Source organism: Hordeum vulgare, chromosome 2H (assembly GCF_904849725.1).
Source record: "Hordeum vulgare subsp. vulgare chromosome 2H, MorexV3_pseudomolecules_assembly, whole genome shotgun sequence".
Lineage (NCBI taxonomy): Eukaryota > Viridiplantae > Streptophyta > Magnoliopsida > Poales > Poaceae > Hordeum > Hordeum vulgare.
This window is the reverse complement of record NC_058519.1, coordinates 183,870,163-183,876,162: the sequence shown is the minus strand read 5'-3', so window position 1 is coordinate 183,876,162 and position 6,000 is coordinate 183,870,163.

Sequence of the window (6,000 nt, the reverse complement as noted above, 5' to 3'; positions counted from 1 at the left end):
TCCTCCTCCTTCTTCTCGTCTTCTTCTTCTTCTTTCTTTTCATTTTTCCTATTTCTTCTCCTCTTCTCCTCTTCTTGGAGCTAATTATGTCTTTTTTGAGCTAAATGTTCCAATTATGTCATTTTAGAGGAAAACAAGCTAAGTATATAATATTCATGAGCTAACCAAGGTTCTTGTGCCATTTTGAGCTTAGTATGGTATTTTGGAGCTAAATGGGCTAATTATGTCATTGTTGGGCTAATAAAAGCAAGGATAATATGAAAGAGGAGAAGAACGAGGAGGAGGAGGAGAAGAAGAAGAAATCAAGAAGAAGGAGGAGGAGGAGAAGGATAGAAGTTCTTTGGCCTTCTCCTCCTCCTTCTCCTTCTTCTCTTCTTCTTCTTCTTCTTCTTTTTCTTCTTCTTTCTTTTCATTTTTCCTATTTCTTCTCCTCTTCTCCTCTTGTTGGAGCTAAATTACCTAATTATGTCTTCTTGGAGCTAAATGGGCTAACTATCTCATTTTAGAGGAAAACAAGCTAAGTATATAATATTAATGAGCTAACCAAGGTTCTTATGCCATTTTGAGCTTAATATGGTATTTTGGAGCTAAATGGACTAATTATGTCATTGTTGGGGAAATTAAAGCAATTGCAAGTATAATATGAAAGAGGATAAGAAAGAGGAGGAGGTGGAGAAGAAGAAGAAATCAAGGAGGAGGAGGAGGAGAAGGACTAGAAGGTCCTTGGCCTTCTCCTCCTCCTCCTCCTCCTCCTCCTCCTCCTCCTTCTCCTTCTCCTCTTCTTCTTCTTCTCTTCTTCTTCTTGTTCTATCTTTTCATTTTGCCTATTTCTTCTCCTCTTCTCCTCTTGTTGGAGCTAAATTACCTAATTATGTCTTTTTGAGCTAAATGTTCCAATTATGTCATTTTAGAGGAAAACAAGCTAAGTATATAATATTCATGAGCTAACCAAGGTTCTGGTGCCATTTTGAGCTTATTATGGTATTTTTGAGCTAAATGGGCTAATTATGTCATTGTTGGGTTAATTAAAGCAAGGATAATATGAAAGAGGAGAAGAACGACGAGGAGGAGGAGAAGAAGAAGAAATCAAGAAGAAGGAGGAGGAGGAGGAGAAGGATAGAAGGTCCTTGGACTTCTCCTCCTCCTCCTCCTTCTCCTTCTTCTCTTCTTCTTCTTCTTCTTCTTCTTCCTTCTTTTCATTTTTCCTATTTCATCTCCTCTTCTCCTCTTGTTGGAGCTAAATTACCTAATTATGTCTTTTTTGAGCTAAATGGGCTAATTATCCCATTTTAGAGGAAAACAAGCTAAGTATATAATATTAATGAGCTAACCAAGGTTCTTATGCTATTTTGAGCTTATTATGGTATTTTGGAGCTAAATGGACTAATTATGTCATTGTTGGGGAAATAAAAGCAATTGCAAGGATAATATGAAAGAGGAGAAGAAAGAGGAGGAAGAGGAGGAGAAGAAGAAATCAAGGAGGAGGAGGAGGAGAAGGAGGAGGAGGAGAAGGACTAGAAGGTCCTTGGCCTTCTCCTCCTCCTCCTCCTCCTCCTCCTCCTCCTCCTTCTCCTTCTTCTCCTCTTCTTCTCTTCTTCTTCTTCTTCTATCTTTTCATTTTGCCTATTTCTTCTCCTCTTCTCCTCTTGTTGGAGCTAAATTACCTAATTATGTCTTTTTTGAGCTAAATGTTCCAATTATGTCATTTTAGAGGAAAACAAGCTAAGTGTATAATATTCATGAGCTAACCATGGTTCTTGTGCCATTTTGAGCTTAGTATGGTATTTTGGAGCTAAATGGGCTAATTATGTCATTGTTGGGTTAATTAAAGCAAGGATAATATGAAAGAGGAGAAGAACGAGGAGGAGGAGGATAAGAAGAAGAAATCAAGAAGAAGGGGGAGGAGGAGAACGAGGAGGAGTAGAAGGATAGAAGGTCTTTGGCCTTCTCCTCCTCCTCCTCCTCCTCCTTCTCCTTCTTCTCTTCTTCTTCTTCTTATTATTCTTTCTTTTCATTTTGCCTATTTGTTCTCCTCTTCTCTTCTTGTTGGAGCTAAATTACCTAATTATGTCTTCTTGGAGCTAAATGGGCTAATTATCCCATTTTAGAGGAAAACAAGCTAAGTATATAATATTAATGAGCTAACCAAGGTTCTTATGCCATTTTGAGCTTAATATGGTATTTTGGAGCTAAATGGACTAATTATGTCATTGTTGGGGAAATTAAAGCAATTGCAAGTATAATATGAAAGAGGAGAAGAAAGAGGAGGAGGAGGAGAAGAAGAAGAAATCAAGGAGGAGGAGGAGGAGAAGGAGGAGGAGGAGAAGGACTAGAAGGTCCTTGGCCTTCTCCTCCTCCTCCTCCTCCTCCTCCTCCTCCTCCTTCTCCTTCTTCTCTTCTTCTTCTTCTCTTCTTCTTCTTCTTCTATCTTTTCATTTTGCCTATTTCTTCTCCTCTTCTCCTCTTGTTGGAGCTAAATTACCTAATTATGTCTTTTTTGAGCTAAATGTTCCAATTATGTCATTTTAGAGGAAAACAAGGTAAGTATATAATATTCATGAGCTAACCAAGGTTCTTGTGCCATTTTGAGCTTATTATGGTATTTTGGAGCTAAATGGGCTAATTATGTCATTGTTCGGTTAATTAAAGCAAGGATAATATGAAATAGGAGAAGATAGAGGAGGAGGAGGAGAAGAATAAGAAATCAAGAAGAAGGAGGAGGAGGAGGAGAAGGATAGAAGGTCCTTGGCCTTCTCCTGCTCCTCCTCCTCCTCCTTCTCCTTCTTCTCGTCTTCTTCTTCTTCTTCTTCTTTCTTTTCATTTTTCCTATTTCTTCTCCTCTTCTCCTCTTCTTGGAGCTAATTATGTCTTTTTTGAGCTAAATGTTCCAATTATGTCATTTTAGAGGAAAACAAGCTAAGTATATAATATTCATGAGCTAACCAAGGTTCTTGTGCCATTTTGAGCTTAGTATGGTATTTTGGAGCTAAATGGGCTAATTATGTCATTGTTGGGTTAATTAAATCAAGGATAATATGAAAGAGGAGAAGAACGAGGAGGAGGAGGAGAAGAAGAAGAAATCAAGAAGGAGGAGGAGGAGGAGAAGGATAGAAGGTCTTTGGCCTTCTCCTCCTCCTCCTCCTCCTCCTCCTCCTTCTCCTTCTTCTCTTCTTCTTCTTCTTCTTCTTCTTCTTCTTCTTCTTTGTTTTCATTTTTCCTATTTCTTCTCCTCTTCTCCTCTTGTTGGAGCTAAATTACCTAATTATGTCTTCTTGGAGCTAAATGGGCTAATTATCTCATTTTAGAGGAAAACAAGCTAAGTATATAATATTAATGAGCTAACCAAGGTTCTTATGCCATTTTGAGCTTAATATGGTATTTTGGAGCTAAATGGACTAATTATGTCATTGTTGGGGAAATTAAAGCAATTGCAAGTATAATATGAAAGAGGATAAGAAAGAGGAGGAGGTGGAGAAGAAGAAGAAATCAAGGAGGAGGAGGAGGAGAAGGAGGAGGAGGAGAAGGACTAGAAGGTCCTTGGCCTTCTCCTCCTCCTCCTCCTCCTCCTTCTCCTTCTTCTCTTCTTCTTCTTCTCTTCTTCTTCTTGTTCTATCTTTTCATTTTGCCTATTTCTTCTCCTCTTCTCCTCTTGTTGGAGCTAAATTACCTAATTATGTCTTTTTGAGCTAAATGTTCCAATTATGTCATTTTAGAGGAAAACAAGCTAAGTATATAATATTCATGAGCTAACCAAGGTTCTTGTGCCATCTTAAGCTTATTATGGTATTTTGGAGTTAAATGGGCTAATTATGTCATTGTTGGGTTAATTAAAGCAAGGATAATATGAAAGAGGAGAAGAACGAGGAGGAGGAGGAGAAGAAGAAGAAATCAAGAAGAAGGAGGAGGAGGAGGAGAAGGATAGAAGGTCCTTGGCCTTCTCCTCCTCCTCCTCCTCCTCCTCCTTCTCCTTCTTCTCTTCTTCTTCTTCTTCTTCTTCCTTCTTTTCATTTTTCCTATTTCTTCTCCTCTTCTCCTCTTGTTGGAGCTAAATTACCTAATTATGTCTTTTTTGAGCTAAATGGGCTAATTATCCCATTTTAGAGGAAAACAAGCTAATTATATAATATTAATGAGCTAACCAAGGTTCTTATGCCATTTTGAGCTTATTATGGTATTTTGGAGCTAAATGGACTAATTAATTCCAAAAAATTAAATACCAAACATGTGATCTTCTTTTTGTCTTCTCCTCCTCCTATTCTTCTTCTTCTTCTCCTCCTCCTCCTCCTCCTCCTCTTCTCCTCTTCTCCTCCTCCTCCTCTTCTTCTTCTTCCTATTCTTTCTAGTAACCTAACTAACTAACTAACCTAACTAACCAAGCTAACTAAACCTATCGCTAAACCTAGATAGCACTAAACAGCAAAAAAATAACAAAAACAGAATCTACCACTATAACAAAAACAGAATCTACAACTAAGTAACTAAAAAAGAATCTAGCTACCACTAAATACCAAACAATAAAAAATCAACTTCTTCTTCTTTTTTCTCTTCTTCTCCTACTTATTTTTTTCTTGTTCTCTTCTTCTTCTTCTTCTTTTTCTTCTTCTTTCTTCTCCTCCTCCTCCTCTTCCTCCTCTTCTTCTATTTCTTCTTTCTTTTCTCTTTCTCCTCCTCTCCTCTTTCTTCTTCTTCTTCTTCTTCTTTTTTCTTCTAAGTTTTTTATTTTCTATCTAATTTTTTTTTATTATTTCTTTTCTATCTACTTTATTCTACCAAATAAACTAACTATATAATTTAACAGAAAAAAGAAAAATCTAACTATCTAATTTAATAGGAAAAAAACTAACTTTCTTCTATTGTTTTGTTCTAGGTTTTTTTCTTTCCTATCTATTTTTTCTATCTACTTTATTCTACCTAATAAACTAACTACATAATTTAACAGAAAAAAAAGAAAAAAAAACGTACCGGCGGCGCAGGGAGGAGGGGCGGGCGGTGCAGGGTGGTCGCGGCGCAGGGAGGAGGGGCGGGCGGTGCAGGGTGGTGGCGGAGCAGGGAGGGGCGGCGCAGGGTGGTGGCGGCGCCGGGTGGGGGAGGCGTCGAGTGGTGGCAGCGCAGGGTGGTGGCGGCGCCGGGTGGGGGCGGCGCAGGGTGGTTGCGGAGCAGGGTGGTGGCGGCGGCGGGTAGGGGCGGCGCAGGTTGGCGGCGTTGTCGGGTGGGGGAGGGGCCGGCGTGCGGGAGAGGTCGTGCGGGAGCCGAGGGCGAAGCCGTGCGGGAGGTAGTGGGTGCCGGCAGCCGTTAGTGGGGTGGGGCCGCCGTCCCCTTTGCCGTCCGCCGTGCTCCCAGGCAGACGGCGAAGGAGTCCCAGGCAGACGGCAAAGGGGCGGGGTCGGTGGGGGTGCGTTTCGGCCGTTTGGGTGGGGGGCTTTGTCGTGTGCCAACCCTTTGCCGTCCGCATGTGGCTCCTTTGCCGTCCGCGAGCGGACGGCAAAGAGTTGGCCGACGGCAAATTAGAACTTTGCCATCAACCTCCTCTTTCCCGTCTGCCACGTGTAAGCTGACGGCAAAGAAGTTCTTTGCCGACCGCCAGCAGACGGCAAAGATTAGGCACATGGCAAATTATGTGTTTCAGTAGTGTATTTTGATTTAACATAGGATTACCTAACTGAAATATTGATCATGAAACTTGGCCTTTTTCTATAATCCCTAATAGACACGCATGTAGCTTGCTTTCCTTACTAATGCATTCGTATGCATATTGGACGCCCTATAGACTTTCTTTTGGTACTTACTGGAATTTTACTGCACAACATTTTGAGGGTCCTTCCTCCCCTTCTCTATTTCTTCTTTTTTTCATGTGCAATTACTCATCTTAAATTTTTGTTGCTTCCCCTCTGTCCATAAAAAGAAGGAGGCGAGGAAGGAGAAGGAGCAGAACAAGGACAAGGGACCTCATTGCCAAGGCCATAGAGAGATGAAACAAAAACCACCTCACCCAGGTCATGC